Below are 23,833 nucleotides of genomic sequence, written 5' to 3'. Positions count from 1 at the left end.
CCTTCAAGGCCCAGAGCTGCTTGAGGGCAGTCACCAAGGCTATCTACAATCTCCCCCAGTGAAAAACAGCAGCCTTCCACCAGCTCTGTTGCAGCCATTGGGGTAATACTGCATAGGAATACTAGCCCAGGCAAGGGTACCAGCAAGACAGGCACAAGGGGATGCACAAGAGATTTTTTTTGTATTATTGTCATATTGCTGGATAAATGTATTGAGTGAAGGTTTTACTGTTGGCCTTTATTGAATGATGTTAACCAAGGGGAGTTTGAAATGGATGCACTCTAAGGGAATTGAAGGTTCATGTTGTGGCTGAGAAAATCATTTCAACTGAAGTGAAGCCTCACCTTTGCTCCCTCTCACTCCATCTAGTTGCACATGGTGGAGATGGTGTCCTTTCTTCTTCCATTTCCACCTCTTCTTCCTCCTGCTCCTTCTCCCTTTGGATCCCAGGAGAAAATTGCTGGGCTGTCAGAATGGCTAGGTTGTGGAGGATGCAGCACACCACCATAAACATGGAGGCCTTCTTTGTGCATGTGCTGCAGAGATTCTCCCCAGCGATCTAATCAGAGAAAACTTTAGGAGATTGATAGTATGCTTCTCTTGTTGTGGGTGACTCGATGAATTTAATTGAAGGCTCTCTGACTCATGCGGTGATATGGCAGGAAGCGGGGGCAGAAGGTGGGACATAAACCATGCGTGGAAGGGGTAGTCCTTGTTGCAGAGCAGCCATCCTGTTGTCTATTTTGGAGACCCAAAGATGTTGGTTATATCTGACTGATGTTGGATGAAAGCATTATAGTTGCTGCCAGGATAGTGGACGTTCACAGAGGTGACTTTCTTGGTGCAGCTGCACACCAACTACAAACTGACGGAATGATAGTCCTTGAGGTTGCAGTATCACTCCGTATTGACCTGGGAGACCTGCCCAGTTATGTACATGTAGTTGATAGTGCCCTGCACCTTCAGGAAGCCCACTATCCTGGTGAATCCACTTGCCCTTTCACTTTAATCTTCCCTCCTCGGGGAGAAGAAGTTGAAGTTACCTCTACTTGCGTACATTGCCCCCTGTCACCTCTCTGATGCTTCTGTGCACAGTGAACTGTGACACGCCGCTGATGTCACCTGCTCCTTCCCGGAAGGAAACGGTTGAGTAGAAACAAAGGGCGACAGAGATCTTCCAAGTCACTGGAAAGGCTGGTCTCACGCGGTTTGAAACTCCAGGTCACTATGAAGGAGGAGCTGCAACTCTGTCTCTACCTCCTTAGCAAAGCAATTGAGGCACCGCCCCTGGCTCATCCCAAACGTGCGACTAGTGTTCTCGGATGACCCTTTCCGGGTAAGGCCTTCTAAGGACAGCCTTCCTTCTCTTCCCTCTTGCAGAGGTGCCCTCTCTGCCTCCTCCTTTGCATGTCGTTCTCATTTTGCACAGCAAGTGACACTGTAACGACTGCTCCCACACCTATACAAGGCAATGTTATATCTCAAACAAAAACAGAATTACCTGGAAAAACTCAGCAGGTCTGGCAGCATCGGCGGAGAAGAAAAGAGTTGACGTTTCGAGTCCTCATGACCCTTCAACAGAACTGACACCTTTATCTGGTCAGCAGAAACCTCCAAACTCCTCCAGCAAGTCACCAGAGTGTTTCCACCCGTTGATGCCAGTGCGGTTACGATCACGCACAATCAGGACTTTCAGGCGCTGGGGTACGCCACTCCAGTTCAGATAGGACGCCCGGATGGCTACAAGTAGCACTATGAGAACGGTTCTGGCGACCAGTGCAGTTTAGTATAACAGACGGGATGGGTTTCACAGTGGGTAAAGCAGGTTGCTGTTCGAAAAACATTATTGTACATTCAACCTAATCCAGTAAATTGAATCAAAGATTGCCACTCGTCAGGCCTTCCATTCAAGTTTAAATTGTTGCTAATTTAATATATCTAAATGTATAATATGGACACGATATGTAAACAACAAAGAAAAGACATTGCTTTGTTCTGCATATCTCAAAATTTGCAGACTATTTACACTCTTCAGTTACCAGTTAGTCAGTAATTGTTAGTTTCACGGGTAATTGCTAATTACATGAACAACCATTCGTTACATGGGTAATTATTACTTACCTTATACTTGGCACTTTGAAGATGCTTCTGTTTGAAAAGGTAAGGATTGTCAGACTTTCTGTTGTAAGCATTCACGGCATAATCTACAGCCAGATTTGCTTCCCGATCAGATACTGGAACCCGGGTAAACACTTCTGCAGATTTAACGGAAACCATGGCAGAAAGCATGAGACAAAAACAAAACAAGACACATACAAAAACTCCACGCGCCATTCCCAAGGATGAATTGTATTTTGTAGAAATGGATTACAAAATAATTAAAATAAGTCTTCAATTTAATACACTTGGCTCTGGGTAGATCCCTAAACTGCGTTTCCTGTGGGATTTTTTCACACGGGTTTGGCTAAATACCAAAAGGGTTTGTTGAGTTCGCATGTTCTTTGGTAAGTAAACTGACGTCCTGATATTAGGTCAAGAGTCTCGACTCCGTGTTTACTCGAACAATACCAGAGCATTTTGATAAAGGATCAAGTTGAAAGACGAGAGCTAGCTTTGCAGGATTTGGTAAAGTTCATAGCCTTCAGCTGAAGTTGCCCTGCTTTTTCAAAAAATGAAATAAAATTTTGGTCGGGCTGTCAAACAATTAATCTCAATTAAAAATTTTACACCGTTAATTTTTTAAATTGCACATTTCATTCATAAAGGGATCAGATTAAACGGTTCGAGCAGAAAAATAAATAAAACTTTTTGAGAAGAAAATAAGTGACAAGGGTGTTTGTTCCGAAGGGTATTCAAAGAAAGCATCGAGAGCCTTACCCAGAATTAGAGGTAGAATTGCTAATTTCGGATGGTCGGGGTGGGGAGAGGTGAAATCAGTGACAAAACCGGGGTTCCTCTTTGCTATAGGGAAGGGATATCTGAAATGTGCTGGTAGATTGTGATTCTCGATTAACCTGCACCCGTTCCTTCTGATTTTTCTATTCGTTCATGGGATGCCAGCCTCGCTGGCTAGGCCAGCATTTATTGCCGATCCCTAATTGTCCTTGTTCAGAGGACATTTCGTTGTTCAGGTGGTTAGCAGGTCTGGAGTCGCATGTAGGATGGCAGATTTCTTTCTCTAAAGGACATTAGTGTGTTTTCATGACAATTGGTCATGGTTTCATGATCCAGGTTTTTATTGAATTAATAATTTCATTATCTGCCCTGGTGGGATTTGAACTTGGGTCTCTGGAATACTAGTCTAGTGATAATACCACTATGCCAGCACCTCTCCAAGGGTGCTCGGTTATACGATAGCTGTGTGCAACTCATACTAAATGAGCTAGGCTGCATGCCTCAGAACATGGCTCAAGCTCATGCAAGGTTAGCACCACTTAAAGCAAGAGACTCTCCAGACAGACATTGTGAAGTTAATGTGTCCATTATGGTTGATACAAGCAGTGTAGTCCCAACAGCCTGGATGTTGTGCGCATCAGCTTAATTACCTCACACAAGTGATCAAGGTCAGCAAATTCTTCTTCAAATGCCATATCCATACAACTGAACCACTAGCCTCAGACACAGTCCAATTTACCACAGCCCCATCATTCACATATCAACCCTATCAATCACAACTCATACCTCATGTTTGTAGCTTTGCCTCACCTTCACATGCTTATGCAGCAGACCATGATGTATCATGCCATGCACTTTGCAGAGTACTGCAGGGCTTTTCCAGGCAGCAGAAATATTGTTTAAGCACCCAAGTGGTTTGCCCGATCACATTTAATGTGGCAGCATTCTTCTGTTATATGCATTTTGCTTATGTGTGTGTGGATCATGAACCCAACTCATGAGCAAGGTGGTCAGCAGATAATCCTTGTTGCCCAGTTGCCAGTCTCTAGTTTGTCATGGTGCCTCAAATCTAGATAGTTCAGCAGACTGCTGCAGAATGAAGACATTTATGACTGGTACCAGGATACCAGGCATGGACCTGTAAGATGCTCTGAGTATGGTTGCATACCAGCTGGACATTGAGGGAGTGGAATCTCTTCCATAATTTAGATTCGGCAGCCAAAAACGCACCCTGCATTTAGCACCCTATTCCCATCAATGGTACCCTGCATCATGGAGAAGTCTGCAATCCTGACAAAGATGAGTGCTTGCTCCCTCTCTGAATCTCTGGGAAGGGAAAATGAAATTTATTCAGGTCTCTTTGTGTACAGAACCTCAGTGATATCCCTATCACAACACTTCATGGCAAACAGAGAGATATTGCAAATATTGTCTGCTCCACTTTGGAAAGAAACTGAGGCAAAGAAGTTCAAGGCCATGGCCACCTTAACAGCTACTGGCAATGCCGTCCTCACTCTGTCCGAGGCTGCAGTTCTGGCTGGAACAAGTGGTAGATTCCAGAGCATCTCCTTGGTGAAGCAAAGATATCTGATGCACTGTTCCTCATTAAGGTTGTGGTTGGAGAATTGCTCCATGAAGACCTGGTTGGATGTGGGCTTCTGCTCAGGGTCCTACTTGCCCTCCTGTTCCTCCATTTTAGCATCTACACTGCCTATATTTGCAGCATCAACAAATTTGTATATGTGACTTTCTGGTCCATCAAAGTCATCAATAAATACAGTGAATAGTTGAGGCCCCAACACAAATCCTTGCAGGATACCACTAGTCACATCCTGCCAATTAAACTACCTGCCCATTAACCCCACTGTCTGTCTCTTGGCACTCAGTCAATTTCCTAACCAGGTCAATAATTTACCCTCAGTTCCATGAACCTGAGCTTTAACTAACAGTCTCTTGTGAAGGACTTTATCAAATGCCTTCCAGAAGTTGTATAAATAACATGCGTAGACAATCCCCTGTCCAATACTTCATTCATGCTTTAATACGAACATACAAATTAGGAGCAGGAGTAGGCCACTCGCCACCTCGAGCCTGCTCCGCCATTCAATAAGATCTGAATGTAACCTCAACCCCACATTCCTGCCTATCCCCGATAATCTTTCACTCTTTACAAATCTATGTTGGAGCTCTAATCAGCTGAAAATCTCCAAGCTGTTCATTTGCCCTAACCTTAATTATATATTCTAGCGATTTCCTGACAGCAGAACTTTGTTCTTCTCTCAAAGGAATTGCTATTTGTCTCTATTAACCTCTGTTCCCCTTCATTCCTATCTGTTTCATGTTTGATCATGTATCTCATAAAGTTTGCTTTTCACAGATAAGACCTTAAATCAAAGCAATCTGTCCCTCTCAGTTGAAAGTGAAAGATTTTATCCCTCAACATACATCACTAAAAAAAAATGCTCATCATTTATCTCATTGCTGTTTGTTGGAGCTTGCTGCATGCAAATTGGCTGCTGTGTTTCCTACATCCCAACAGTGACTGCACTTCAAAAAGTACTTCATTGGTTATAAAGCAGTTTGGGGGCATCCTGTAGTTGTGAAAAACACTGTATCAATGTCCTTTCATCATTGTCCTAAGCAAATGTCTTTGGCTCCAATTCAACTTAGTCTGAACATGCAGCATTTAAATTAGTAGCTCCCTCCATTCAGGTGGGGGAGTGGGTTGTGGTGTTACTATGGGAGCATTGGATCTTGCCCTGTGCCACCCCTCAATGTGCACCAGTATATCAACACCCTTCTAATTTAGGCCCATCCAGACGCAATGAAGGATTCGCGCAGGCGCAGAACACGGCAGGAATTGGTGTCTCTTAAATGCCAAGATGATGAAATGGGGGCGGGGCCATGTACGTAACCGATTGCCGTTCTGAACCAATCAGATTTGGAGAGGAGAAGGCTCGAGTCGGAGCGTGTTTGTCGCCTGGAAGATGGAGGAGGCAAGGTGACTCTGGCTGTTACGGCAGCGGCAGGCAGGCAGTGAACAGTAACTCGGGTGAGAGGGGAGAGACTGGAAGGGTGAGTCGTTGTCGCTGGGTTGTGGAGGCGCTTGCATGTCTCGCAGTCCTTGGGCAGTAAGTGATGCCTCACATTCCGTCCCCAGTCGGAATTGGTTTCACATCTCTCTCAAATTGCTGTGTTCAGGTTCACTGCCAGCAGATTCTTTATCCTAATTGCTGTCGCTTGTAGAGGTTAAGGATGAAGGTCGTGGCACAGCAAAGATAACAGCCTAGACAGCTATCAGGAACATAATAGAAACTCCGGTGCTGGATAAAGGAAACAGAGAACATCGGATATGGCATTTCAAAAGCCCTGTAAATGTCTCCCACTTGCCCAGATGCGGCTATGAATATTGTTCAGTGAGGATTTGCGATAACGCAATTTCTGTAGTACACAAGGAGTTTAACGCTGACCAAGTACTGCTCTACGATTAGTTGTTTGGAAATCACGTTATGTATATTTAAATACCTCGTACTTTGTCAGGATACATATTTTTATCTTGTGTATTTTTGATGAATTTAGCTCCTAGCTTAGATGAGGGGCGGAAAGTTTGCTCACTTTTGAACCCCTGGTGAGAGCAAAAAACAGTTTCAAGCGCAGATACAGAAGGAAGCCTCTACTTTTGCGAGGCTGGTGGTAGGAAGTGGGGGGGGGGGGGGGGGGTGGTGGTGGGGTGTTGGGGAGTTTGTTTGTTTGTTGAGCAAACCCATGCAACATGCAACAAAATCACTGAATGGGAGACTAAATCCCTACAGAACCTGAATTAAAATACTGGTTACTGCTGGATGATCACAATTATCATTTTAATGGAAACAGCAAGTAAACTATTGTAATAGATGTAACTACTGTAATAACAGATTGGGAATGGAGTTGAAAAGGACACTTAGTTTTTTTGTTCGATCTTGAGAGTGCTTTGCTGAGTACTATACCCTTGACAATTTGCAGTATGACATGGCTACATATCTGCATTTGAACAGCTCGACAGTTTGTGATTAACAATATAGAATCATTTATTTTAACTGACTTGATATTTGTTTATTAAAAGCAAGGAAAATCGAGTGCACTAAAGAAAGTGGAAGTGGCCACTTCAGACCTGCTGAGTTTTTCCAGCTATTTTTGGAAATGTCCATTTACTGTGTCATAAAGCCACTTGAAAAATGACACTGGAAAGCAGTCATGTGATTCAAGAGAAATTGGTCATCACAAGCATGTGATGTGAGCTGCCTAGAAGAGGAAATGCAATGTGAGGTAAAGCATCAGCTAGTAGGGGTGTGGAGTGCAACAGTGGACCCACTGTACTAGATAATAAACTGTGATGATGTATCTTTCCTGTTTTTCTAAAGTACTTTTTTTTGAACTGTCAGACAAGGTGCTAACCTAATGGGAAAGGAAATTGTTACAAAACAACCACTAGAATACATATAAATAAAGCAGATAATAAGGAAGAGAGAGAGATCTTTTCAATTGGCTGAGTGAAACTAAGCCTCCCTTTTGAAAGTGGTGCAGAGCAGATAATGCCTATCTGGATTAGAAGATAGTATTATCAATGAATGGGACAGGAGAAATGTGTGAAACTAACTGAAATCAATGAAAAAGTGACTTTGGACTGAACTGGCATTTGTAAACTGCCTGATGCCACTAGCAACTGGATCGCTGTAGGGAATTTACATTCTAATTCAGAGAACAAAAAGCAGAATGTTGCACATTCTGGAAATTTGAAATAAACTTGGAAAATGCTGGAAATGCTTAGCTGGTCAGGAAGCATCTGTGGAGAAAGGAAGGTAGAGTTGATTAAAACCTTTCAAAAGAGCTGGTTTATGTGTAATCTAGGGAATTCCTAATGTCACTGACAGATTGAATACTGAATAAGAGATATAATCTGGATCTAAATAGGTAACCAAGCACTGATTATGACATTTATGCTCACCAAGTAGATCAACTTTGCATTTTTTTGCAACTAAATAAGTAAATGTTTGACAAGGTGTGAATTTTGGCCTTCTGTCTGAAATAGAATTACAGCTAAAAGCTGGAATCTCAGGATCTCTTTTAAATTTAACCATTCTGCATCCTTGTTGTGTTGGTGTTTTATGTGTGGCTGACATAGATTCCTTCTACGCCAAGATACATTTAAAACTATTTCTAAATACATTCCTTCACAGCAGTTTTGACTTAAGTTTAAGCAGAATAAAAATCCATCATTGGATGCCCTCTGTGCTTCTCTGCCAGTGGAAGAATTTATTTTTCCTTTGTTCTTTCATGGGATGTGGGCATTGCTGGCAAGGCCAGCATTTGTTGCCCATCCCTATTACCTTTGAACTGAGCGGCTTCCTGGGCCATTTCAGAGGATACTTAGTCACCACATTGCTGTGGGTCTGGAGTCATATATAGGCCAGACCGAGTAAGGATGGTAGATTTCTTTCCCTAAAGGACATTAGTGAACCAGATGTGTTTTTACAACAATTGATGATAGTTGTTATGGTCACCATTACTGGGACTAGCATTATATTCCAGATTTATTAATTGAATTTAAATTCCACTAGCTGCCATGGTGGGATATGAACGCACGAGCAGGAAGAGTTGACGGAGAAAAGATTTCCACCAATCACAGCAGTCCAGCCGCCATTTAATGCTCTAAGGAGGATTATTTGGCTGTAGATGGTCTTCCACCTCTCAGGCAGTAATCCTACCTCAGCTGATGACCACTCTGATTGGGGGCAGCTCTATAGTCTCAGCAACTCTGTGGCAACAGTCCTGGACTTTGTCCTGGACTTAGAATCAGAGGACTGCTTCTAGTCCAAGTCCTGGAATCCAGGTTTGGGGAGAGGGGTGTTGGGTTGGGTAGGAGGGGTGGGGTTTTTGATGGAAAGGCTGGAGGCAGAGGGAAGGAGCACCTCCAGGAGGCAGACTGGGGAGAGGGAGATTGCCCAATTTTGAAAAGGGGTGCCCTTTATGGAGGTTCCCCATCCAGCTCCCTATTCTTGCCCAAGACCTGAGCAGGATGACCTGCTAGGCACTCTGCCACCCCGAACTACTTCCACCAACCTCAAAAATTGAGGCCAGATGGGAAATGCTCCTTCAGTAAGGAGCTCATTTGGGGTGACAAGTCCACCCCTCCTGCTTGCAAATCTGCAGGTGGTGGATAGTAAAATTCTGCCCATGTGCCCAGGGCATTAGCCTAGGCCTCTGTATTACTTGTCCAATGGCATTACCACTATGTCGCTGTCTCCTCCACAAAAAAAAACTTGTGTGCGGACCTTTCTAGTTAGGGTTACTAATTTATGGGTCCTTGATTGATATTTCAAAAGGTATTGTTTGTATATTTTTATAGTATGATAAGTCACCTTGTTGCAAATGATAAAGCACATTTGTTTGCTCTCAATTTCATTTTTTTATTCATTCATGGAACGTGGGTGTTGCTGGCTAGGCCAGAATTTTTTGCCCACCCTTATTTGCCCTTGAGAAGGTGATGGTGAGCTGCCGCCTTGAACTGCTGCAGTCCACGTGGTGTAGATACATCCACAGTGCTGTTAGAGAGGGAGTTCCAGGATTTTGACCCAACAACAATGAAGGGGAATAGCGATGTACTTCCAAGTCAGGATGGTGAGTGGCTTGGAGGGGATCTTCCAGGAGGTGGCCTTCCCATGTGTCTGCTGCCTTTGTCCTTCTACATGGTAGCAATCATGGGTTTGGAAGGTGATGTCAAGGAGCCTTCGTGAGTTCCTGCACTGTATCTTGTAGATGGTACACAGTGCTGCCACTGTGCGTCAGTGCTGAAGTGAGTGAATGTTTGTGGATGGGGTGCCAATCAAGTGGCCTGCTTTGTCCTGGATGGTGTCAAGTTTCTCGAGTGTTGTTGGAGCTGCACTCATCCAAGCTAGTGTTTTGCATTTGTTTTGCCAGCTGTTAACTGGCTTCCTTGTAATCTGCTGGAAAAAAGCCTTGCCTTAATGTCAGTTTTTATTACTTCATTTGCTGTGATGATTTTACTGCACTCCTGTGTACCCACAGAATGGTTGAAAAGTAAATTTGCCAATTGATATGCAAGGCAGCAAGGGTTCTACTATTAGCTAGCTGGCAATCATTCGTTTCATTTGTAAAATCAAAAGTCTTGCATTTAGGATGCACTTCCTGTTTGTACTTTCCACAATAGGGCCCTTCCCCATTTGCGTCTTGTTGACTTGCTCGACATAGTTATTGAAGTAGACTTATTAAAGCCCCTCATAATTTTGAAGACCTGTGTCAAATCTGCTTTTCACCTTGTTTGTTTTTTGTGTCCCACCTCCCCCTTTTCCATACCCACCACCTCTCCCCTCCTTCACCGCCCCCCACACCCAAACTCCCTCCTTCGCCATGGAAGCCCTAGTCTATCACTGTACATTCCTTCTGATCTTGTTACATTAAACTTAATTTGTCATTTATCTGCTAAACTAAAAATGTATCTCTGTCCTACAATTTTTGCTTGCAATTAATCATGATTCCTACTTTTGTGTTGAATGCATATTTTAGTGCATTCTATACCCAGGTTTTCAGATCACCTCTTTGATAGATGAATACTGTAAGTCTCCATTTTACATTGTTTAACTTTAACATTGGTCATTTAATAGTGCCTGTATTCTCATTTAGTGTTGAGTTTTGTTTCAAAGTCGCTTCACGCTGGTCTGACATAGGGCCACATGACCCTATTGGTGCCATTTTGGAGCAGCCTCTTCTGCTCCATGACCCTTTCCCTTGCTGAACCTCTGACTCATGGGCTCTCCTGCTCCCTGACCCTCCCTCTTGTTGCTAACCCTACAGCTGGCGGCCTTACCCACTCCCTAACCAACCTTCTTGCTGTTTCTTCCTTTCGCAGAATCTCCCACTCCCTGACTTTCCTGCTCGCTATTTCCGTCCCCTGAACCATTGCTGTGATCAAGGGCTCTGGGGATGAGTGGCGTGAGGCAGGAGGAGCAGCTTGACTTCCTGCAAGTTGAAGCTGCTCCTCCTGCCTTTCTCCACTCATCTCCAGAGCCCTCATTCACAGCAAAGGTTTAGGAGAGGGTAGTAAGGAGGGGAAGTTCGGTGAAAGAAAGAATTGGCAAGAGGGTGCGTCAGGGAGCGTGAAAGGCCGTGAGCCCGGAAGGGTTGGTGGTGAGAAGGGGGGACGGGGAACGGGCAGTGTGGTGAGTGGCAAGCAGGGTCGGCAGTTTGCAGCAGGTAAGTCGAAACATATCATTTTTCTTATTTTTATATTTTAAGTTATTTCATTTGCCAACCTAGGAATCTAGCAATGTAAAGAAAGTATTCTAATTTACACGATATAACGTTTTAATGTTTGTTTTCTGATGAGAGAGGTTCTTAGGACCTAACTACAGGTTTTACATTGGTTTCACTTGAAGTTGCACTTTTCAAGAACATAACTACAACTTTGTGAGGGTTTACTGTAGTATCAAGACTACTCCTGAGGGATGTTCCTGTTTACATTTCTCCAATCTGAAAAGCGTCAGTTAACTGTTTTCAGTTCTCTAACCAGCTCCCTATCCATGATTCCATACTCCTTTTGATACTGTATTTAGTTTGCTTTAATTTCATCAGCAGGTCTCCTATGTGGCACCTTGTTAAATATCACCCTTGTCCCATCCTTTAATGGTTAATCATGAGTAATTCTGTGGCAAGTGCAGCATTGCCCAATCTGAGTAGTAGCTCTAGGCAAAATAAAAAATTGCATTACCTTCAGGAAGGATGATTAGAGGAAATGTCTTGATTGTGGGAGCTTGGCAACTTTCGGCTGTGGGGATGAGGGGTAAAGGTGTGCCTGTAGGAGAAACAAGCTCAGGTTCCTGATTGCCTGCTGTAAAATGCATATAATGCATATATGTGGATGTTGGTTGGTGTTGATGGACTGCTCGCCATTCCTTGCTTGTTTAATAGCAGCAGGCACCTCAATCCCTGAGAAGTACCACTGCAAAATTCTCCAAATTTGGTGACAAGAAAGGTAGCCCAACAGCAGCTTTCTCTCCCAAGTCAACGTGCCCAGCATCAAGGCACTGACCACTCAAAATCTGCTCCACTGGGCAGAACATGTCGTCGTATGCCTGGCACGAGACTCCCTTAGCAACTGTTCTACTCGGAACTTGGTCATGGCAGAAGACTCCCAGGAAGACAGCGGAAACGTTTTAAGGATGAGCTCAAAGCATCCCTGAAGTAATCAAGCATCCTTACCAAGTCATGGGAGTCTCTGGCTTGTGAGCAGCCAAAATGGAGAAGGTTCATTCGGGAAGACACCCAACACGTAGAAAGACCCAAGTCAGGAATGCGCAGTGGTGAAGTCGTGGCATTGGAGAAAACATAAAAAGATTCAAACAACTCGTACTTGACCCTTCAAGCACCACCTGCTGTGCATGTGGCAGAGTCTACAGATCGCACACTGGATTTATCAGCCATCTCAGAACCCATCAAAACTGAATGGAAGTGAGTCATCCTCAATCCCAAGGGACTGCCTAAGACCCCAAGAATAGTCTGTCAATATTCAATGTTTGGTCCATCATTTCACTAGCAGAAATGTGTAGAGCAAGCAGTGGTTCTTATAGGAGGCACTGTTTGAGAGAATTTGATGATCTATGCTTATTATTTGCACAAGTTTGCAGAATCCTGTAACAGATTATAGATTCATGTTTCAACATACATTAAGTTTTGTTAATGGTTAACGCAAATTGGATTATCTGAAACCGAAGAATGTGCAGAGCTACAGGGAGAAGGTGAATTGCTTTTTCGGAGACACCAGCTCCACTGCAGACATGATGGGCCGAACGGCCTCCAGTGCTGTAACCATTCTGTGAAAAAGTAAAAAAATGATGCACAGAACAATTCCTACTTCCATTACCTGATCAGTTTCACTCCTCGATTAAAAGTAAGTACCGGTCTACAAGAGGTTAGTCTTCAACAGATAAATGTATGTAAGGTGAAAAGTATTTTTAGCTGCTACTATGTTGATGGTTAAATCTGTGAACACTGGTCTTTCAGTTGACTGGTTCTGGTTAGGATGTTCTTTTGGGTTCCTGTATCAATTTATTTTCCTATGTTAAATCAATCCTGCGTTCCCAATTGCTTGGATATTTAGTTTTTCAACTAACCTTATGTGATGTAAGTTAGTAAGTAACTTCTGATCAGCTGAAAGTCATAGAGTTTAGAAGAATGAGAGGGAATCTGATTGAAATGTATCAAATTCTAACAGGGCTAGACCGACTGGATGCAGGGAGAATATTTCCTCTGGTTGGGGAATCTAGAACCAGGAGCCACAGTTTCAGGATACCGAGAAGGCCATTCAGGATTGAGATAAGGAAAAATTTCTTCACTCATAGGACGGTCAACCTGTGGAATTCTCTACCACAGAAGGCTGTGGAGGCTGAGTATATTCAAGAAAGAAATTGATAAATTTTTGAATATTAGGGGCATCAAGGGGTATAGAGAGAAAGCGGGAATATAGTGTTGAGATAGAGGATAAGCAATGAAGATATTGAATGGCAGAGCAGGCTCGAAGGGCAGAATGGCCTACTTCTACTAGTTTCTATGTTTCTAAGTACAGTAATGTGAGCCTGTTCTTTCTCAACAACATCTTGCAATTAATATGCCAGCAGATGTCCCTGTGTGCTTTACAGGGTGCTGAATAAAGAATAGACAACAGGAGAGGATCAAAAACTGATCCAAACAGAGTGGTTTTGAGGAGGCAAAGGAATGGAGGTGACAGGGCAGAAGTCTTAGGGATAAGACTATAAGACATAGGAGCAGAAATTAGGCCATTCGGCCCATCGAGTCTGCTCTGCCATTCAATCATGGCTGATAAGTTTCTCAACCCCATTCTCCTGCCTTCTCCCCGTAACCTTTGATCCCCTTACCAATCGACAACCTATCTATCTCGATCTTAAATACACTCAATGACCTGGCCTCCACAGCCTTCTGTGGCAATGAATTCCATAGATTCACCACTCTCTGGCCAAAGAAGTTTCTCCTCTTCTCTGTTCGAAAAGGTCTTCCCTTTACTCTGAGGCTGTGCCCTGGTGTCCTAGTCTCTCCTACTAATGGAAACATCTTCCCCACATCCACTCTACCCAGGCCTTTCAGTATTCTGTAAGTTTCAATCAGATCCCCCCTCATCCTTCTAAACTCCATCGAGTATAGACCCAGAGTCCTCAAACGTTCCTCATATGTTAAGCTTTTCATTCCTGGGATCGTTCTCGTGAACCTCCTCTAGACCCTCTCCAGGGCCAGCACATACTTCCTGAGATATGGGGCCTAAAATTGCTCCCAATATTCTAAATGTGGTCTGACCAGAGCCTTATAAAGCCTCAGCAGCACATCCCTGCTTTTATATTCTAGTCCTCTGGAAATAAATGCCAACATTGCATTTGCCTTCCTAACTACTGACTCAACCTGCAAGTTAACCTTAAGAGAATCCTGGACTAGGACTCCCAAGTCCCTTTGCACTCCAGATTTCTGAATTCTCTCCCCTTTTAGAAAATAGTCCATGCCTCTATTCTTCCTACCAAAGTGCATGACCTCACACTTCCCCACGTTGTATTCCATCTGCCACTTCTTTGCCCATTCTCCTAACCTGTCCAAATCCTTCTGCAACCTCCCTGCCTCTTCAATACTACCTGTCCTTCCACATATCTTTGTATCATCTGCAAACTTATCCAGGATGCCCTCAGTTCCTTCATCTAGATCATTAATGTGTAAAGTGAAAAGTTGTGGTCCCAACACTGACCTCTGGGAACTCCACTAGTCACCGGCCGCCATCCTGAGAAGAACCCCTTTATCCCCACTCTCTGCCTCCTGCCAGACAGCCAATCTTCTATCTATGCCTCTACCTTGCCTCTAACACCATGGGCTCTTATCTTACTGAACAGCCTCCTGTGTGGCACCTTGTCAAAGGCCTTCTGGAAGTCCAAGTAGATAACATCCATTGGCTCTCCTTTGTCTAACCTATTCATTACCTCCTCAAAGAATTCTAATAGATTTGTCGCGCATGACCTCCCTTTGATGAAACCATGCTGACTTTGCCCGATTTTACCATGCAATTCCAAGTATTCTGAAATCTCATCCTTAATAATGGACTCTAAAATCTTACCAACGACCGAGGTCAGGCTAATCGGCCTGTAATTTCCCGTCTTTTGCCTCACTCCCTTCTTAAACAGGTGTGTTACATTAGCGATTTTCCAGTCCTCTGGGACCCTCCCTGACTCCAGTGATTCCTGAAAGATCACCACTAATGCCTCCACTATCTCTTCAGCTATCTCCTTCAGAACTCTTGGGTGTAATCCATCTGGTCCAGGTGATTTATCCACCTTCAGACCTTTTAGTTTTCCTAGCACTTTCTCCTTGGTAATGGTCACCATACTCACCTCTGCCCCCCGACTCTCTTGAACTTTGGGGATGTCACTCGTGCCTTCCACTGTGAAGACTGACGCAAAGTACCTATTCAGTTCCTCCGACATTTCTTTGTTCCCCACTACTACTTCTCCAGCGTCATTTTCCAGCGGCCCAACATCCACTTTTGCCTCTCTCTTACCCTTTATATATCTTTTAAAAAAGTAGGGCAAGGCCAAGAGTAGAGCAAGGGCTTGGAATCAGAAGTGAAAGGAGCAAAGAACATGGACTAGCTATGTTGGAAGAATCAAAGGATTTATGGGGTTGTATGTCAGGATATGGGTTACAGTGTTCTGACATGGTTCAAGCATGGTTTCTTTCCCTTTCTTTATCTGACCTGTTGCAGCATTTTCTTTCTGCCCCAGGAATTTCATCTTCACTATCTACAATGCCTTACTCTGTAAGGATTAATTTTCTGTGCCTAATTAGGAATTAAAATTTTTGGCGACCATTCTAAGACCCAAGTGCATGTTAAAAGCTAGTTTCAAATCTTTTTCCATTGTTGAGTGGTTTTCTTCTCTCAGTCACGTTTTTGTTTAAAAGAAATGACCAAAAGAGTTCAGGAAGTCCTAGATATAATTCTCACATTTGCTGATTATCTACAGTCTCATCCCTGGGTGACTTTGGGTTCAGAAGGAAAACAAAATTATTTGAGGTTTCTGCTCCAGGCCACTTTTTTGCTGGAAGGTGTGAGGATAAAATTGTGCTCACCAGTGACCTACTCATGGTCTATAGCTTACTAATATTCGTCATGTTGTGGCTTGCAAATAACCAAGCCCATTTGTGAGGTACCAGAAGATGGCACAGGTTGTAGAACTGTACCCCAGCAAGTGCCAGGGAGGATTGCCTGAACTAATTTAGGAATGTGTTGGATTTAAATGTAATTGTAACACACATGTATGAGCATTTCAAACTTCATGCAGTGTGCATACCCTGGTAGTATTTTCTCCCTTTTATGCCACATTGGCTAAGGCACTGTGTGGCAAATTTAGTCTTAATTGGAAGCCTGCTCACACATGTAGCTCAGTCCTAAGTCAGCAGGATGTAAAGCATTAGCTATTTCATCTGACTGATCCATGAGTGATTCTATATAACCTTGAACTTTGCAGATATCCTAATATTTTGGTATCAGGGTTCAATTTGAAGCAGAACAGGTGGGAACTAATTGGAGAAGTGTTTTAATAAAAGCTTTGTCTTTGTTTTGCTGAAGTAACATTCTTGCTAAATTTATGTTGACAGAGTTTAGTACTTCCTTTCTAATTGGGAAAATGTTTAATAAAACTTAAGTTGACACAAATTGGATTAGTCATTAACAGTTATTTGTTAAACAGCTGCTGGATGATAACCAATGCATTGGGTAATGAATCAATGACTCAGTTGGAGTATTGTGTACAGTTCTGGGTGCCACACTACAGGAAGGATGTTAACACATTGGAGAGGGTGCAGAAGAGGTTTACAAGAATGGTTCTAGGGATGACACACTTCAGTTATGAGGAAAGATTGGAGAAGTTGGGACTGTTTTCCTTGGAGAGAAGGCTGAGAGGAGACTTGATAGAAGTTTTCAAAATAACGAGGGGCCTGGACAGAGTAGATAAGGAAAAATTGTTCATTATCGTAAACGGATCAAAAACAAGAGGGCACAGTTTTAAAGTGTTTTGCAGAAGAAGCAAATGCGAGGTGAGAGAAGTTTTTTTCACAGCGAATAGTAGAGTTTGGAATGCAGTGCTTGGAAGAGGGTGGAGGTATGTTCAATTGAGGTAATAAAGAGGGCATTGGATAATTAAATAGAAAAAATGTGTAGGGTTACAGGGAAAAGGCAGGAGATTGGTGCTAAGTTAAAATGCTCAGAGAGTGGGTGGAGATACGATGGGTCAAATGGCCTCCTACCCTGTAATGATTCTGTGACTGCAAGAATCCAGCGGTCTGATAGGTCAGGTTATATTCTGGATCCAAGTTTTTTTTCAGTCCTCTTCCAGGGGTTCTTGACATTTTTGCGTCTGAGGCCCTCCCTCCTGTGTTATGAATATTCAGAGGCTGCCTGTAACACACAAGGATTGTTTTTCTGTATAATTACACATTTAAACATATTTTTGTGGTTCTTACTTGATGTGAAATGTCGCTGATGTTGAGCAACAATTCTGTCAAGACATGGAGGTATTATTAACAAGCACGCATGCGTGTACACCCTGGGTTGGTTTTCATTGGTATTATTGCTGAAAATCCAGCTTTGCGTAAGAAAGTTATACTAAATGGACCAACACTTTCAGTGCTGCAAAAGGAGCAGTGCTGTATTCATTGGAGTATTCATACCTGGAGCCCTTGTTATCTCCAAAGCAATGGAATAGTATAGCACAGGAGGCTATTCAGACCATCCAGGTCTCTGCCGAGCAATCCAGTTAGTCCTACTTCTCTGCTCTTTTCCCATATCCCTGCATTTTTTTTCCTTCAAGTATTTGTCCAATTCCATTTTGAAAGCTACTGTTGAATCTGTTTCCATAACCCCATCAGGCATTATGAAGCTACTGAATTTGGAGGATCATGTGAAGGAAAGTGTGATAGTGTTGTCGACAGTGCGATCAAGCAACACTTAACTCAGCAGTAACCTGCTCAGTGACTCTCTGTTTGGGTTGCGCCAGGGCCATTCAGCTCCTGGCCTCATCATAACCTTGGTCCAAGCATAAACACGAGAGCTGAACTCTTGAGGTAAGAGTGACTGCCCTTGACATCAAGGCAATATTTTACTGAGTGTGGTATCTAGGAGCCCTTGCAAAACTGAAAAATCAGGGGGAAATCTCTACCGGTTGGAGTGACACCTAGCACAAAGGAAGATGGTTGTGGTTGTTGGAGGTCAATCATCTCAGTCCCAGGACATTGCTGTAGGAGTTCCTCAGGGTGGTGTTCAAGGCCCAACCATTTTCAGCTGTTTCATCAATGACCTTCCCTCCACCATAAGGTCAAAAGTTGGGATTATTGTGCAATGTTCAGGACCATTCACAACTCCTCAGATAGTAAAGCAGCCCCTATCCATGTGCAGCAAGACTTGGACAGTATTCAGACTTAGGCTGATAAGCGGTAAGTAACATTTGTGCTGCTCAAGTGCCAGGCAATGACCATCTCCATCAAGAGGGAATCTAACCATGCCCCCTTGACATTCAATGGCTTTACCATTGCTGAATTCCCCACTATCAACATCCTGGGGGTTACCATTGACCAGAAACTGAACTGCACTAGCCATATAAATACTGTGGCTACAAGAGCAGGTCAGAGGCTGGGAATTCTGTGGAGAGTAACTCACCTCCTCACTCCCCAAAGCCTGTCTGCCATGCACAAGTCAGGAATGTGTTAGTATACTCTCCACTTGCCTGGATGAGTGCAGCTTCAACAACACTCAAACTCGATACCATCCAGGACAAGGCAGCCCGCTTGATTGGCACCACATCCACCTTCAATATTCATTCCCTGCACCCCCCAATGCACAGTGGCAGTGATATGTAGCATCTACAAGGTGCGCTGCAGCAATTCACCAAGGCTCCTTCGACAGCACCTTCCAAACCTGCAACCCCTCCCACCTAGAAGGACAGGACAATAGATGCATGGGAACACCACCACCTGCTAGGTCCCCTCCAAGCCACTCACCATCCTGACTTGGAAATATATTGACGTTCTTCACGTTCACTGGGTCAAAATCCAGGAACTTCCTTCCTAACAGCACTGTGGGTGTATCTACACCATATGGACTGCAGTGGTTCAGGAAGGCAGCTCACCACCAACTTAAGGGCAATTAGGGATGGGCAATAAACACTGGCCGAGCTGGCGATGCCTGCATTCCTTGAACAAGTATAAAAGAAAAGACACCACTAGTGGTGGTATTTCAGCGCATTGAGGTGCCTGCTTCTGACTAGCTACCTGAATGGTGCATTCAACTACAAGCTCTGGATTTGTTGTTTGGCAGTTCTGGTACTCAAATAGCTTTCTCTATCAAAATTTCTATCCTACGTGCTGATAATTTAAACTGATCAGGTCATGCCACCCAGGTACATGGGGTGGGGCAGTGGAGGAACATTGGGAGAAAATGGTAATAAATCAAACATCATAGTCATAAAAGGATGAAAATGTATCCAAATATTGTCGTCAGATTAGTTTTAATGCTGAACTTTATAAATGCCTTGGAGCCACATGAGAGGTGAGAAGTCAGGTGGGTCACATGGTTTGGTGCTAGCTGTGACGGTGATTAGCTGTTGTAAGAGTTGAACCTGAGGGCTAGATTGATGGTGTTGTGGGAAGGCATGGGGTGGTGGTGGTGGTAGTTTCTCTGGAACCTTCTCCTATACGCATGGTTGACAACCCATGCTCTATTCCAACAGTGGGAAGTCTCTTGTGTAAGACTTTTGTAATTTTTAGTAAAAAAGCTGAGTTTATAGGATGACATAAGCACACTTTTCTGCTGGTGGATTCTGGCAGATAATGGCAACAATGATTAGTGGTTTTGGCATCTCCATTTCAACCTCAGTATTACAGAGAGACAAGCATTTGCATTTATGTAGTACAAAGACAAAATACTCTGCTTTAAATCTAAAATAGGAACAGAAAAGTCAGCAGGTCAGGCAGCCCCAGTGGAGAGAAAAATGTCAACTTTTCAGGTTAGTGGCCTTTTGACAGAACTGGCAAGTATTACAGATGTAATGGATCTTAAGCAAGTACAGGGGTTGGTAATGAGGGAAAAAGAAGAAAGAATAAAATGAGAGGGTTTTTGGGTGGATGGCAGGAATGATCATGGTGCAAAATGGGGTGGTAATGGGGCAAGTAAAGCTGCAAAAAGTCTAGAGCAAAAAACGCGGCAGCAAAATCATTATCAGCACTTGCCATCCAAATAAATGAAAGCAGTGATTATCTGAAATTAAAACAAAATGCTGGAAAAACTCAGCCCTGGGCTCTGAAGTAGAATCATATGGACTTGATGTTAACCCTGTTTCTGTCTGCACAGATGCTGCCAGCCCTGACTTTTTGTAGTATTTTCTGTTTTTATTTCAGATTTCCAGCATCCGCAATAGTTTTCTTTTAGTGTTACCTGAATTTGTTGAGTTCGATGTTGAGTATGGAAGATTGTAAAGTGCCTAATCAATAGATGGGAGGTGCTGTTCCACAAGTTTAATTGGAACAGAATAGGAGGCCGAGGACAGAGGTCAGTGTGGGAGTGGGATAGAGAATTTAATGATAGGTGGAGGTGATGAGCATAGTGATTACCCAATCTGTGTTTAGTTTCCTCAATGTAGAGGAGACTGCATCTTGAGCAGTGAATGCAGTGTAGTAAACTGAATGTAGTACAAATAAATTTGTTGCGTTGCCTGGAATGCACGTTAGGGGCCCTGGGTGATGGGAAGGGAGGAGGTGAAAGTGTAAGTGATACATCTCTTGTATGGGTAGGCACCATGGGAAGGTTGTTGATGGAAGAGTGGACCAGGATATATCCCTGAGGGAGCAGTCCCTTCAGAAAGATGGGAGAGGAATTTAGTGGCATCATGCTGGAGCTGGCGGAGGATAATCTGTTGAACGTGGATAGTGAGGACAAGGAGAACCTTATCATAGTTCTGGGAGTGAGGGCAGAAGTGTGGGAAATGAAATGGACAAGATCAAAGCTCCTGTTAGCCATGGTGGCAGAGGGTGGTGGTGGATGGAGGATGGAATCCTTGGTTAGGGGCAAAGGAAGACACAGCTGGAACCATTGTGTGGAAGGTGGCATCATCGGAACAGATGAGACTGAGGAGCTGGGAAAACGTAAGAGTCCTTATGGGTGTCAGGAATCAAGGTGGCTCTGGGGGTTAATGGACTTGGACTATCAATTAATGTCTACATTATCTCCAGAAATTTGGAGGGGGAAGAGTCGGGTGGCAATCTGAAGCAAAAGTCATGACATTTTCTAATTTTGGCAAGAGAATGAAATGGCACTGATGCAGTCATCAGTGTAGTAAAAAAAAGAGGTGATGGAGGAGACCTAAGTAGGACTGGAACAAAGGATGCTCCATATAATCCATGAAAAGACCAGGATCTGTATAAAAAGTCATTGTTGCATATTTGTAGGAAAATGTTGCATTAGTAAGACAAAGCCCAACTTGCATCTAAAAATGGAAGAGGGAATTACAAAAATTTTGTTTTAAGAAGTGCAGCCAAATAGGCTTTCACACCAGCATAAATGCAGCTAACTGCAAAATTCCTTTAATGTTCACCATTTATGAAATTATTTATGCAGTGCCTTTCATGTACTAGGGACACCCCAAAGAGCTTCACAACCAATGAATTGCTTTTGAAGTACAGTCACTCTTTTAATGTGGATAGCCTTGGTAGCCAGTTTGTGCGCAGCAAGGCTCCTCATGCAGCAATGAGATAAATGACAGCATTTTCTAGTCCGTTTTTCTCATAAGTTGGACAACAAACTATGAATTAAAGCACACTTGACATTTTCTTCTCAAACATTTTCTAACAGGATAGTCTGCTTTTGGAGAGTGCATATTTGTGTCTGTGCTTAACTGGAGGAGGACTAGGAAATTGTTGCAGAATTTCATAGATGGTGACACTTGGGAAATGTGGCAGTTAACTGTGTTTATGCTGATGTGAGAGTTGATCTAGATTTTTTTTTAAATAAGGAACTCTTATTTTGTAATAAAAACAAAGGCCTAGACCTTCTGTGGACTGACAGTCATCGTTGGATTGCTGCTCCACTCACTCTTCCATGCCTCGATGCTGATCAATATTTCTTGCCAGATCTTCCGAGCCCAGCTTCTCCAGAAATGTAGAGCGCTGCATTCCTCTCAAGCTTCACCGTTGTGCTGTAGCATTGGATGAAAGACAGGAAAGCCCCCTTTTTATGGCACTAGCTGCCAAATGTTATGTTTATAGGTCCAGTGTGAATGTTAGTGAATGAATGGGTAGGATGGGAGGAAGGGTCGGTATTCGGCAGGGGGTGTTCGGTTAGACAAAGTTTTTTAACCTGGTCTAACATTTCCTGGGTAACTACCCCAGGTAGGTACCACGGAACTGTCCGAAGAGTCAGAGACTTTCCTAGAGAACAGGGGAATTACCCATCGGAAATACAAACTTCCCTGGCAGTTCCCACATTGGGACTTCTGCGGGTTCTCAACATGCATCTTGGGTCGTATGTATGGTTGCTGATGATCTGGAGAGTGGAAGATCTGGGCCAAAATGTTGGAAACGCTCAGCAGGTCAGGCAGCATCTGTGGAGATTGAAATAGAATTCCCCCTTACATTTTTTAATGTAAGTTGTGCTTTGTCTTGCTAATGCAAAGTTTTTCTACAAATATGCTGTGATTGCCTTTTTATATTTGGCTACAGGCCATAGCACTGCACTCTATGCATAGTATATCGAACAAAATCTCATAATGAGATTGATTTTGTATGCCAAAATCTGCTTAGTATGTTGCTCTTCTGAGCCACAAGGAGCAGCAGAGTGATCATCCTGCAGTAACGTTTTACTGAGTGGGGTGATAGATCAGTTGTAACATCTGTACCTCTGAGTCACAAGGGTGTGGTTCAACCCCCACTCCTGCACCTTGATCTAGGCTAGCTGTTACGTGCAACATTAAATGAGTATTGTACTGCTGAAATATTTTTATTTCGGAAGGGACATCAGACTGGGGTCTCATCTGCCTTTTCAACTGGATGTAAAAGATACCAATAATAGCTGTAAATCAGGAGGTTGAAGGGAGAGGGGAATTTGGTGAAATACCAATCACTAAGGAAGCAGTACTGAGCAAACTGATGGCGCTGTGGGTGGACAAGTCTCTTGGTCCTGATGGACTTCTTCCTAGGGTCTTAAAAGAGGTAGCCAATGAGGTAGTAGATGCGCTGGTGTTAATTTTCCTAAATTCGCTAGATTCTGTAAACGTTCCATCAGCCTGGAAAGTAGCCAATATATAGCTCCTCTATTTAAGAAGGGAGGAAGGCAGAAATCAGAAAACTATAGGCCACTTGGCATCAATTGTGGGGAAGGTGTTAGAATCGATCATTAAGGAGATTAAAGCTGGGGACTTGGAGAAACTCAAGGTAATCGGGATGAATCATCATGGCTTTGCGAAAGGGAAACCATGTTTACCCAATTTAGTGGAGTTCTTTGAAGGAGTTACGTGCTGTGGATAAAGAGGAGCCAGTAGACATGCTGTGCTTGGATTTCTAGAAAGTATTTGCTAAGGTGCCACATCAGAGGTTAGTGCGGAAAATAAAAGCTCATGGTGTAGACGGTAACATATTAGCAGAGATAGAAGATTGGCTGGCTGGCAGAAAACAGAGTATGCATAAATGGGTCTTTTTCTGATTGGCAGGATGTGATGAACGGAGTCCCGCAGGGGTCTCTGCTGGATCCTCAACTTTTACAATTTATTTCAATGACTTAGATGAGGGGACTGAAGGTATGGTAGCTACATTTGCAAATGACACAAAGATAGGTAGGAAAGTATGTTGTGAAGAG

The 23,833-nt window shown here is 43.4% G+C and overlaps 2 protein-coding genes across 10 annotated transcripts in view; one reads left to right on the top strand and one right to left on the bottom strand.

Annotated features, from left to right (window-relative positions):
* Window positions 1–1,131, bottom strand: part of si:ch211-284e20.8 (uncharacterized protein LOC563738 homolog) — a 45,793-nt gene extending 44,662 nt beyond the window's left edge. For both annotated transcript variants that reach the window (XM_041202387.1, XM_041202389.1), the window contains exon 1: window positions 345–1,131. The gene's annotated coding sequence lies outside the window, so the exon portion shown is untranslated. The remainder of the gene's footprint in view (window positions 1–344) is intronic.
* Window positions 1,132–1,151: 20 nt separating this feature from the next.
* The window catches only part of slc26a5 (solute carrier family 26 member 5), a 74,654-nt gene continuing 51,972 nt past the window's right edge, over window positions 1,152–23,833 (top strand). For 4 of the 8 annotated variants that reach the window (XR_005944751.1, XM_041202385.1, XM_041202386.1 and 1 more), the window contains exon 1: window positions 5,839–5,970. The gene's annotated coding sequence lies outside the window, so the exon portion shown is untranslated. Of the gene's footprint in view, window positions 1,337–5,830; window positions 5,971–11,122; window positions 11,146–23,833 lie in introns of those variants that run through there. The other 4 variants (XM_041202381.1, XM_041202380.1, XM_041202382.1 and 1 more) reach the window with 4 other exon arrangements.

The sequence above is a fragment of the Carcharodon carcharias genome, chromosome 13, assembly GCF_017639515.1.
Source record: "Carcharodon carcharias isolate sCarCar2 chromosome 13, sCarCar2.pri, whole genome shotgun sequence".
Classification (NCBI taxonomy): Eukaryota; Metazoa; Chordata; class Chondrichthyes; order Lamniformes; family Lamnidae; genus Carcharodon; species Carcharodon carcharias.
This window is presented reverse-complemented; position numbering and strand designations above follow the sequence as displayed.